The sequence below is a fragment of the Mytilus edulis genome, chromosome 3, assembly GCF_963676685.1.
Source record: "Mytilus edulis chromosome 3, xbMytEdul2.2, whole genome shotgun sequence".
In the NCBI taxonomy this organism is placed as follows: Eukaryota; Metazoa; Mollusca; class Bivalvia; order Mytilida; family Mytilidae; genus Mytilus; species Mytilus edulis.
In genome coordinates this window covers 104,571,388-104,584,447 of record NC_092346.1, presented here as the reverse complement: position 1 = coordinate 104,584,447, position 13,060 = coordinate 104,571,388, and the positions used below count along the sequence as shown (strand labels likewise).

At 32.8% G+C, this 13,060-nt stretch overlaps 1 protein-coding gene across 1 annotated transcript in view; it reads right to left on the bottom strand.

Annotated features, from left to right (window-relative positions):
* The window catches only part of LOC139518079 (uncharacterized), a 28,053-nt gene extending 25,422 nt beyond the window's left edge, over nt 1-2,631 (bottom strand). Inside the window, exons 1-3 of the mRNA XM_071309744.1 lie at nt 2,489-2,631; nt 1,999-2,079; nt 1,238-1,595 (exon numbers count right to left, since the gene is read on the bottom strand). The gene's annotated coding sequence lies outside the window, so the exon portion shown is untranslated. The remainder of the gene's footprint in view (nt 1-1,237; nt 1,596-1,998; nt 2,080-2,488) is intronic.
* Nucleotides 2,632-13,060: the final 10,429 nt, after the last annotated feature.

Sequence of the window (13,060 nt, the reverse complement as noted above, 5' to 3'; positions counted from 1 at the left end):
AACAACAATACTTACTCTGTACTAAATATCAAATCAAATTGTCAATGTAAGTTTAAGTCTCAAGTGTCAACTTAAATCAGAATCAAAATCCTAAAAACTATCCTATCTAGAAAAATATAGCCAAGAGAATCAAGAAAAGAGAAAAAAATATGGGAAAGCTGAAATGGATGTATGTGTATTACATGCAATAGGTAAGGTTTACTTAGGAATAGGGATAGGCAGTGTAGTTGTTAAAGTACTAACTGTTATAAAGGAACATGCAACTTAACTCTCAAACAACTTTAACTACTATGCGTATAAATTTTAACTTTTTTTTTATATTAAATGACTATTCAACTGTTTAACTTGTATAATAAATTTATCTGATATTTATAAATTAAATTGAAAATTGAATTTTAAATTTTAAACTAAACTGAAAATTAAATTTTAAATCAAATCTGAAATTTTAAATGCACCAACAAATATTTTTACAATCAACACAACACAAGGTACAACATACAACACTAATACATATAAACAACTATATACTATATAAGACTATGCACACACAATCAACATATAACACAAATGACAATGATAATAAACAAAGTCACACACAAAATAAATATTATATATACACAACAACCAAAATTCACAAAGTCTATATGGATGTATCAATATCAAAGAACCCTATGTGTGTATGTGTGTGTGTCAAACAAATTTGCTTATCAAAGTGTATGCGTAAATTAACAAAGTGTGGTTTTGCTTTAATTTGACATAAATATTTCAAACACAATCAATGTGTCTTATATTCAATGCAAAATACCAATTTTAAATGTATGTCACTCTCTATGCATAAATAAATGTGTTTCTTTACAAGTGGTGTATGTCTAGACTGCTTTATCAAGTGTACTTCCGGTTGACCTTGACCTTATTTCTATGGGTGTGGTCTTTTAGGGGGGTCAAGTATCAACAAACAAATAAACAAATTACAAAGTACAAATGTGGATGTCTAAATATGAATTAAATCTCAATGACAGTCAACTGCTATGCTTGTATTCAATTGAGTTTTATGTTAACTCAGTGTCAGTAATATTAACGCTTATCGGCGTGTAATGTTTACAAAATAAAATTCGGACAAATTTTTTCAACACCAATTTCAATTATTTCAAAGTCTTTGCATACGATAAATGCTACACAAATATATATATACAATGTATATTATCAGGCAATTAAGTATAAGTATATATGAACTTACTATAATATCAATATGTTCAATAAATCCAGCAATAATGTTTGTTGATCAAGATGAATCCAACGAAAAATGTGCTCTCTGTCGTCCTAGTTCATAAACCGGTTATGTTGATATAAGTCACTGATCAATTTCCGGTAATGCGCATGAAGTTTTTCCGTACGGATTCACTGTCGTTGTCAAAATTCGGAATATATTCCTGGTTTCTACTTCGTCGCTGATGAAAGCTTCCAAATACGTTGGGCGCCAATGTAAAAGCCGGTTTCTTGGGGCTTTTAGTAAATGATAACTAAACTTCTGAATAGGGTTCTGTAACTTTTATTTCAGACTAACGAAGTTCAATAATGGTAATGTAAATAAAGCCCTGTAAAATATAAATGTACTTATAAATTACAGAAAGATAAATCTGTTTACTAAGTAATAATAATTAAAACTAATGTTCGTAATTCATTATCATGCAAACTTATTTAGCTGCATACATATGTATCTGATCACAAAAATATATAATGTGGATACCATAGCAATTACTTGTCTCAATTACAATTATACCAATTCGACTTTAAGTTAATGTATTACATGTTCTCATATGCTGTCTCATACCAAAGTCTATTAAATAATACTTGTGTTGGTAATCTAAACTACACAAAATGTAAGCTGCATGCTTGTTAAATCAAAAAGCAACTAATCACAAAAGTAACAATAAAAGCAAAGCAAATATAAAAAAACTAAAGCTAAGCGAAACAAGAATACAAATACACTTAGCTTACCTCACATATCGTGCAAGTGGCACATTTCCATATAAACCATATTACACACTACATCTTTAATACAGTAAGGTTTAAATATACCTGTATAACAAAAATGTTTATTATAAATCTTTGTTAAGCAATGTTTATTGTTTATAGTAAAAATCAATATTAACCTAGATATCTATTTTTAGTTCTTATATCGATTTACTTTAATTCGATTAACCTTTAAATATTACAACATTCTTTCGGTCCACTCGACACTCGCATTCATTCAAGTTATATGTAAACTTTATCTACAAATCATTATACCAGATTTAATAGGCTATTGAAGTATTATTTTATATGATCGTAAAATTCAACTCTTCTTATGTTTTAATATATATTTACGTTCTCTTTTGTTATGAAATTTAGCTCTCGTTCTCGACATTCAATCTCAACATGCATACGTGTAAAATATGAACTATAGGACAGTTATTGCAAAGTTAATAAAGAAAGATATAGGACTGACCTTATTTATGAAACTCCAAATCACAGAATTGTTATTGTAAAGATTGTTATTTGCAAACAGGTAAAAATATAGGTGTTGGCCACAAGATGTCTTCCCATAAGATATCGAACAAAAGAATTAAACCGCCAAAAGTACTGACCAATAGAAGAAATGTCTGAAAGCGCTCAAATCAACCGTGAAAATAAAGTAATAACTACAATGAAATCAGACTTAACCATTGCATAAGAATAGAATTCGTCCGTCAATAGTCCATGTCAATAAGTAAAAATAGAATAACACATAATACTAATCCTTAATTACAGAATGTAATTAATAAGCTAACAATATAACTTTATTCAAATATGTACTAATATCAATTATTAAGAATATAAAAATATACAAAATACATAAAATAACAGGCTATCACACTTACATCCACGTTAAATATAAGGACAATGGGCGGTGGATAATTATCATACTTGCAACTACACCACATCATATAAATAACTACTTTTCATTATCTGAATACCAGAAATAATGCAGTTTTTTTATTTTGTTTTCCAAAAGCCACTCAAATAAATTAAAAACGCAGAATAAAACACAATGTCGGCAAATTATGTATGTAACAACGTATTAGATTTGAGAGAGTGAAATTTATGTATCACTAAAAGATATATAAATATCCGGGTTTTCGATATCCCAAACTAGTCAAAACATTAAATAAATTTTATCATCGGTATAAGGAAATAATTCGTAAATATAACTCAACATGCAGAAATCTAATACGTTCGGGTATTTCACATCTAATTTTTTATGGTAATATTCTTTACAAAAGACAAAAATGTCAGTATTCACCTCAAAAGCTTACAAAACCTTTAAGCAGACTTATTAAGAAGGAATATAGTTACGATACTGTTGTCAGGTCATTAAAGATTGCATATTTTGGCTTTAATATTTATTCACTTATAGGGTCTTTGCATCGGAACTAAACACATTTATTTAAAAAAAAACATGACACGGGTATTGTTCTTCTCATATATGTTATGATGGTATGATACTAAACCGGGAGATTGTGTCTGATATTCATATGATGAAGACATAATCTTTCAATCAGTTTAATTGAGGTCTAGAGCTGGCATGTCAGTTAACTGCTATAGTGCCTAACAAGATTTTGTGAGGTAGACGAAATTGACTTTAAAACGATCGTATTGACTTTTGATGTCCAAAAATAGGCAGATCGGACATATTTTGACTTCATATACCTACTACTTAAGTTTGGGAGTTATTGTAATTAACATATTCCAATGAGACTGAATAATGCTTTTTTTTTGTTATGATAACTAATAACTTTACCTGCCGTAGCTGTGCGTAAAATGTATTTCGTCATTTCTCTTAAGAAAATGACTTGTTTAATGGAACAAAACGTCTTATTTGTAAACTTTCCCTTTTATCTCCACAATAGGCTTTTAAAAAATAATCTATCAACTGTGTAGTCGGAAAATTTTGTGAAAATAGAAGAAGTGGCAATTCTTACCTTTCATACCTTAACTTTCATTGATAAAACATAATATTGACTCGTCCAGTGTCCAGTTTGAAGGTCATTTTAGTTACCGTACACATACATGTACGTTCTTATTATCAATTGTCATGTATGAAAAGCATAAACAAGTTTGAAGGTAAACTAATTACAAGTTAATCCAATCAAATTGCGTACGAATTAATAACAATGACCAGTCCACATCATAAAAAATATTAGGGGTAAACTGGGTAGGGAGAAAATGTCAGATATTTTAAGTTCATTATTTTGCAATAACGAATAAAAATTTGTAAACCAAAAGATTTGCTATAATTCCATAAACATGTCGTTCTGTATTGGTATAGTTTTTGGATCTTTTATTTGCGTATTTAAGGCTGTAGAAAGTTTGGGCTTCAAAAGTCAACATAATTATTGACTTTATACAGAAAATTCGCCTTTTTAAAACATTGAATGTTTCAAAAATAATACGCGACAACAAAGTAAAATCATTTTTTAAAACACTGCAAAAATAATCATACAGATTGATGCAGTGGTATTGTCATAAATTGCGTTGGAGTGAACTGTGGTACAGCAAACGTCGAATTCCCTCACACAATGTTATCACACACTATAGTAGTCTGTTGTTATTAGCTCACCTGGCCCAAAGGGCCAAGTGAGCTTTTCTCATCACTTGGCGTCCGTCGTCCGTCGTCCGTCGTCCGTCGTCCGTCGTCGTCGTCGTCGTCCGTCGTTAGCTTTTACAAAAATCTTCTCCTCTGAAACTACTGGGCCAAATTTTACCAAACTTGGCCACAATCATTATTAGGGTATCTAGTTTAAAAATTGTGTCCGGTGACCCGGCCAACCAACCAAGATGGCCGCCATGGCTAAAAATATAACATAGGGGTAAAATGCAGTTTTTGGCTTATAACTCAAAAACCAAAGCATTTAGAGCAAATCTGACATGAGTAATATTGTTCATCAGGTCAAGATCTATCTGCCCTGAAATTTTCAGATGAATCGGACATTCCGTTGTTGGGTTACTGCCCCTGAAATGGTAATTTTAAGGAAATTTTGCTGTTTTTGGTTATTATCTTGAATATTATCATAGATAGAGGTTTGCTAGAGGTAAATTGTAAACAGCAAAAATGTTCAGTAAAGTAAGATCTACAAATAAGTCAACAGGACCAAAATGATCTATTGACCCCTTTAGGAGTTATTGCCCTTTATAGTCAATTTTTAACCATTTTTCGTAAATCTTGGTCATCTTTTACAAAAATCTTCTCCTCTGAAACTACTGGGCCAAATTAAACCAAACTTGACCACAATCATCATTGGGGTATCTAGTTAAAAAATGTGTCCGGTGAACTGGCCAGCCAACCAAGATGGCCGCCATGGCTAAAAATAGAACATAGGGGTAAAATGCAGTTTTTGGCTTATCACTCAAAAACCAAAGCATTTAGAGCAAATCTGTCATCAGGTAAAATTGTTTATCAGGTCAAGATCTATATGCCCTGAAATTTTGAGATGAATTGGACAACCCGTTGATAGGTTGCTGCCCCTGAATTGGTAATTTTAAGGACATTTTGCTGTTTTTGGTTATTATCTTGAATATTATTATAGATAGAGATAAACTATAAACAGCAATAATGTTCAGCAAAGTAAGATTTACAAATAAGTCAAAATGACTGAAATGGTCAGTTGACCCCTTTAGGAGTTATTGCCCTTGATAGTCAATTTTTAACCATTTTTTCGTAAATCTTAGTAATCTTTTACAAAAATCTTCTCCTCTGAAACTACTGGGCCAAATTATTCCAAACTAGGCCACAATCATCTTTTGGGTTAGTAGTTTGAAAAATGTGTCCGGTGACCCAGCCATCCAACCAAGATGGCCGCCATGGCTAAAAATAGAACATGGGGTAAAATGCAGTTTTTGGCTTATAACTCGTAACCCAAAGCATTTAGAGCAAATCTGACACGAGGTAAAATTGTTTATCAGGTCAACATTTATCTGCTCTGAAATTTTTAGATGAATCGGACAACCCGTTGTTGGGTTGCTGACCCTGAATTGTTAGTTTTAAGGAAATTTTGCTGTTTTTGGTCATTATCTTGAATATTATTATTGATAGAGATAAACTGTAAACAACAATAATGTTCAGCAAAGTAAGATTTACAAATAAGTCAACATGACTGAAATGGTCAATTGACCCCCTTAGGAGTTAATGTTCTTTATAGTCAATTTTTAACAATTTTCATAAAATTTGTAAATTTTTACTAACATTTTCCACTGAAACTAATGGGCCAAGTTCATTATAGATAGAGATAATTTTAAGCAGCAAGAATGTTTTGTAAAGTAAGATGTACAAACACATCACCATCACCAAAACACAATTTTGTCATGAATCCATCTGCTCCCTTTAATATTCACATAGACCAAGGTGAGCGACACAGGCTCTTTAGAGCCTCTAGTTTATGTATTATTGTCATTTTATTTATTTTCTTTTGTTACCTCTTCTGAAATCGGACTCTGACTCGGACTTCTCTTGAACTGAATTTTGATGTGCGTATTGTAATGTTTTAACTTTTCTACATTGGCTAGATGTATAGGGGGAGGGTCGAGATCTCATAAACATGTTTAACCCCGCCGCAATCTTGCGCCTGTCCCAAGTCAGGGGCCTTTGGCCTTTGTTAGTCTTGTATGATTTTTAATCGTGATAGAATCAATGGTGCTAATTTACTAATAACGTTCAAATCACTAAATCATATTTGTTAATCGGAATGATAAAACAAATATGGCTTATAACTTGATACGTGCGTTTCTTATACATAATACGCATCAGTGACGCTCAGATCAAAACAGTCAGAAAGTTGAACAAGTAAAAAATTGAAGAGCAATGAGGACCCAAATTCCAAAAAGGTGTGCCAAATACAGTTAAGGGACTCTTTAAACTGATACACTCGAAGCTCGAATGTCAGACAGTTCACAAAAAATGTACCTCTTTTTGGAAAATCTTGATTGATTTTAGTCTTGATCGCACGATGTGTACAGAATCAACATGATCAAGACGACATATTTCATTTTTTTTTTCTATTTTCCTGATTTATTTTTAATTTTGGTATGCCAGGAATAAAATGCATCTGTCTCAAAATGATTTACGGCTCTGAAGGCTGACTTCATGCAGGAACTTCTTAGGAAGAAAGATAAGAAGTTAGCAATATCCTTTAACTCCACTTTTCGCTATATAGATGATGTTCTTTCACTAAATAATTCAAAATTTGGTGACTATGTGGAACGCATCTATCCAATCGAGCTAGAGATAAAGGATACTACAGATACAGTTAAGTCGGCCTCATATCTTGACTTGCATCTAGAAATTGACACTGAGGGTCGGTTGAAAACAAAACTTTACGACAAAAGAGATGATTTTAGTTTTCCAATTGTGAACTTTCCATTTCTAAGTAGCAACATTCCAGCAGCACCTGCATACGGGGTAAATATCTCCCAATTGATACGATATTCCCGTGCTTGCATTTCCTATCATGATTTTCGTGATAGAGGGTTGCTGCTCACAAGGAAGCTATTAAACCAAGAGTTCGAAATGGTGAAGTTGAAATCATCCCTTCGTAAATTTTACGGACGCCATCACGAGTTGGTTGACCGTTATGCAATAACCGTTTCACAAATGATATCGGACATGTTCATTACGTCGTAACTACAATCCCCTTCCCTTTCATGAATGTGACCTACCGAATTAGAATATTTACCGGATTTGTTATCACATAAGCAATACGACGGGTGCCACATGTGGAGCAGGATCTGCTTACCCTTCCGGAGCACCTGAGATCACCCCTAGTTTTTTGGTGGGGTTCGTGTTGTTTATTCTTTGGTTTTCTATGTTGTGTCGTGTGTGCTGTTGTTTGTTTGTCTTTTTCGTTTTTAGCCATGGCGTTGTTTTGGATTTATGAGTTTGACTGTCCCTTTGGTATCTTTCGTCCCTCTTTTATGTGTGTATACTGAGAACAATCACACAAATACATGAGACTTTTGTTTTTTGAATTTGCTAATGAAACCTATAAATCTGACTCTTTACTTTCCATCTTTCTTGGATCAGATCCCATATAATTGCAATGATATGTAGAGAAAACCGTGGATGACCAATTCTTCTTTTTTTCCCTAAAAATTCAAACTTTTTTTTTTTCAAATTTGATTTTTTTTTCTTTTATTTTGCTCTATCATTATTTTTTTTTCTACTACAAAATTTTACTATAGAAATAGAACAAAATATAGACAAACTAGTTTACAGCAGAAAACTCCAACTGTTTTTAAGAATTTGTAATTGTAGAATTGTTAAAATCAACTTAATTATAATTATCTGACAATGTATTATCTGCATTATAAAGAATAATCTATATACCTTTGTATATTATCATGATTATGCATTATGTGTTTTGATCAAATAAAATAAATATAAAAAAATGATGGAAACTCTGACCAAATTGTATTCTCTGGTATTTCATATCCCTGACAGCGACTGGTGAAACATACCATATGGGAGTCCATCATTTTATGCTTACTGAATTATCTGGTAGTGCATATGCCTGAAAAGGTACTGATGGAACATAGCTAATTGGAGTTTATAATTTCATGGCTGCTGGATCCTCTGGTATTACAAATCCCTGACAAGCTACTGATTGTAGTCCATTATTCTGAAATAATTTCTTAAATACTTTTGATTGTTGAAATTTAAAAATTGAACGACAAATATATGTGACGTATAAAATTTTCTGACGTCAGATACGTGAATCAATGAATGTGTTTGTAAATAGATGTTTTTGTGTTCTGTTTAAATGTTAAAATTGTTACACGATGATGACTGCTGTACCCATATTTTGACTATTTTATTTATTATGTCTGTTAGTTCACGCATCATTGTAAATATAACGGAATTTGAGTCATCAAAATGAGAGGTTTAGCGCTTTAAAACCAGGTTTAATTCAACATTTTTTACATTTGAAAATGCCTGTACCAAGTCAGGAATATGACAGTTCTTGTCCATTCGTTTTTGATGTGTTTTGTCATTTGATTTTGCCATGTGATTATGGACTTTCCGATTGGGTTATCTTCTGAGTTCAGTATTTTTGTGATTTTACTTTTTATGCATGGCTGCTGGATACAGGATTTTTTCAATAAAATGCTGAAATATGCATTAAAGTATTAATGCATTGCGAAAAACAAATATTTCATCAAATAAATGTAAGTCAGATATTCTTGTAAATATCCTTTTCATATCGGATACAAATTCTTTTGACATTTTGTAGTCAAAGCGTTATAAATAAAGGCAACAGTAGTATACCGCTGTTCAAAACTCATTAATCCATGGACAAAAACAAAAACGGGGTAACAAACTAAAACCGAGGGAAACGCATTAAATATAAGAGGAGAACAACGACACAACACGGGTCCTACTTAAATACGCCCGGGAGCGCCCGGGTGAAGAAAAAGCGCCCGGGGAAAAAAGCGCCCGGGGAAAAGAAAAGGCGCCCGGGGAAAATATAAAAAATATTTCATTGGCACGAGACAATTTTGTGTCGATGAAATAAGTTATGAACATTGGTTTTTTTTTAATTTTAGACAAGTATTTTGAAAATTCAAATAATAGACATTTGTAATAAAGCACAAAAACAAGTATGAATGTTTCAATTTTAACAATAATGTATGAATACTGTTTCGAGAGACAGACAATACTGGATCACAGTTTATGCGGAAGATTTATAAAATGTAAGACATCAAAAGACATGTTTTTCAAAAACGATATCAAAATGAAAAATGTAAAAAAACAACTTAAATTTCACTGAAAAATATTAATTGAAACAAAATTAAAAGAGTTGCACATAATAAATCAGCAAATAAAGCAGTATTATACATGTACCGTAGTTAAAACAAGGGACAAAGAGCAGGAGTTTGGTTTAAATTTAAAACTTAGCATTAAAACCCTGATAAGCAAATCCATTGAAACAGTTTAAGTTTTATACTCATGAAGTATATATATAAAAAGATATAATAAATCTGTATCAGTATCTGCATAAAAAGTGTTCACCATGCATGCAGTTGCGAAAATATAACACCTCGGACACTGATTATTTTTAAATAACAAAATATACGTTTTAATCGAGGACAATACCGTTCATGATTCTTGTAAATACTCTTATTTATATTTATTTACTTACTTATATACCATTTTGAAATCAAAATGTAAAAGTGCAACAACACAGTCACTTTAGATGTAGCATCGTATATATCCCCATTTATATTAAGGAAAAAACAAGCAATGATTATTTTTTCAGGAAAAAAAATATTGTTACAAAATATTATTATATTATAATTTTCTTCTCCGGGCGCTAATTTTCCTTCTCCGGGCGCTCTTTCTTTTCCCCCGGCGCTTTTTCTATTCCCGGGCGCTCTCGGGCGCTCACGGGCGCTTTTCAGTAGGACCACACAACACTAAAATGTAACACACACAGAAACGGACCAAACATCAGACAAAATCCCACGAGAATAACAAATATAACATCAAAACCAAATACATGAATTTGGGATAGACAAGTACCGTGACACGTCTTATCGCAATAGAAATTACACTAAAAAATAAGAGAAAACAAACGTATACTGAGGTACTACACAGGCGTCAAAAATGAAGTAAATGCGGTGGCGTCATTATTGAGGAATGGGTAATACGAATGAAGTAAAGTGGATGGCGTCATTATGGAGGAAAGGGTAATACGAATGAAGTAAAGTGGATGGCGTCATTATGGAGGAATGGGTAATACGAATGAAGTAAAGTGGATGGCGTCATTATGGAGGAAAGGGTAATACGAATGAAGTAAAGTGGATGGCGTCATTATGGAGGAAAGGGTAATACCAAGGATTTGTAAAGTGGATGGCGTCATTATGGAGGAAAGGGTAATACGAATGAAGTAAAGTGGATGGCGTCATTATGGAGGAAAGTGTAATACGAATGAAGTAAAGTGGATGGCGTCATTATGGAGGAAAGGGTAATACGAATGAAGTAAAGTGGATGGCGTCATTATGGAGGAAAGGGTAATACCAAGGATTTGTAAAGTGGATGGCGTCATTATGGAGGAAAGGGTAATACGAATGAAGTAAAGTGGATGGCGTCATTATGGAGGAAAGTGTAATACGAATGAAGTAAAGTGGATGGCGTCATTATGGAGGAAAGGGTAATACCAAGGATTTGTAAAGTGGATGGCGTCATTATGGAGGAAAGGGTAATACGAATGAAGTAAAGTGGATGGCGTCATTATGGAGGAAAGTGTAATACGAATGAAGTAAAGTGGATGGCGTCATTATGGAGGAAAGGGTAATACGAATGAAGTAAAGTGGATGGCGTCATTATGGAGGAAAGGGTAATAGGAATGAAGTAAAGTGGATGGCGTCATTATGGAGGAAAGGGTAATACGAATGAAGTAAAGTGGATGGCGTCATTATGGAGGAAAGGGTAATACGAATGAAGTAAAGTGGATGGCGTCATTATTGAGGAAAGGGTAATACGAATGAAGTAAAGTGGATGGCGTCATTATGGAGGAATGGGTAATACGAATGAAGTAAAGTGGATGGCGTCATTATGGAGGAATGGGTAATACGAATGAAGTAAAGTGGATGGCGTCATTATGAAGGAAAGGGTAATACGAATGAAGTAAAGTGGATGGCGTCATTATGGAGGAAAGGGTAATACCAAGGATTTGTATAGTCTTATACGAATTTATATTACTCAGTGGGTTTTACCGATTCAGTTTATGTACGAGTCTGCACCAACAACATTTAACTATGAAGCTTTGTATGTTTTGGATTTTCTAATAGTTCTCGTATGTGAGGCCATTGCATTTTGAGTATACCAAAGTATATAATATATTGGAGTTCGGTATTTCTGTATTTTTACTATTTTTTCTTAAAATGTGCTGTACGAAGTCATGAATATGGCAGTTGTTATCAAATAATTTGTTTCTATGTTTATAGACTTTGTTTTTGTTTTACACATAGGTATTCCTGTTGTTCCTTGTTTTCCTCTTATAATTGTTGTTCCCCTCGGTTTTAGTTTATGACCCGGATTTGTTTTCTATCAATGGATTAATGACTTTTAAACACCGGTATACTACTGTTGTATTTATTTAGCACACTATAGGAAATGGTGATTTGGAAAGCATATTTGCTTCAATTTGTGCGTGGATATTGCATGAAGCCAATGTGACGTCCTGTATAAGCAATAATCTAAGAGCAGATTGCTTTGAGGGATACGATTGCCATTGTTTTCATTGATACATGTATTAGTATTATTTTCAAAAATAATTCAACTGCACGTGTAAAATGTTCGTAAAATTTAATTTACGCAATTTGAATAGTTATTCAACTTTTAAAAAAAAAGCCAATCATCAATACAAGTGTATGAACAATGTAATTATTATGTTTTATTTTTGTACTATCAATTCCAAATTTACTTTCAACAGCAGTCACTGCGAGTGAGAGAATGTATTTCACTTCGAACCTATCACCTATTTTCCTACGTGAATTCTAGGTTAATTTTTCTCGACGTATCGTTTGACGAAAGTTACTTACGGAAGGGAGACAACTAGGCGATAATACGGAAGACTCCATTTTGGCTGAAGGGGTGTTCTAGTTAAACCTTTACGTTGTGTACTACATTTATTTTAATTTAAATGATGCATATGATTTAAATTATGCAACAACAATAACCCTCAATAGCAGACAGACAATAGAAAGGATCTGGTGAGTTTCAAATTAATCAATGAAGTGGGGAATCCAGAGCAACCATTCAATATGATACCCCTACAAGTCAAGACAACCATACGTATGCGCACACTTACGTAAACAAACCCTGTACTTGTGATTTGTAGCAAGGAGTATATTAAGGTTTATGTACCCTTCTGTAGCCATTTTTGTACGAATTTTTCAAACCTCAATTGTATCAAAACTAAAGATATAATAAATAATAGAGATAGGCCATTTAGTACATGTTCCAAGGGGAAACTTGATGCAAAGC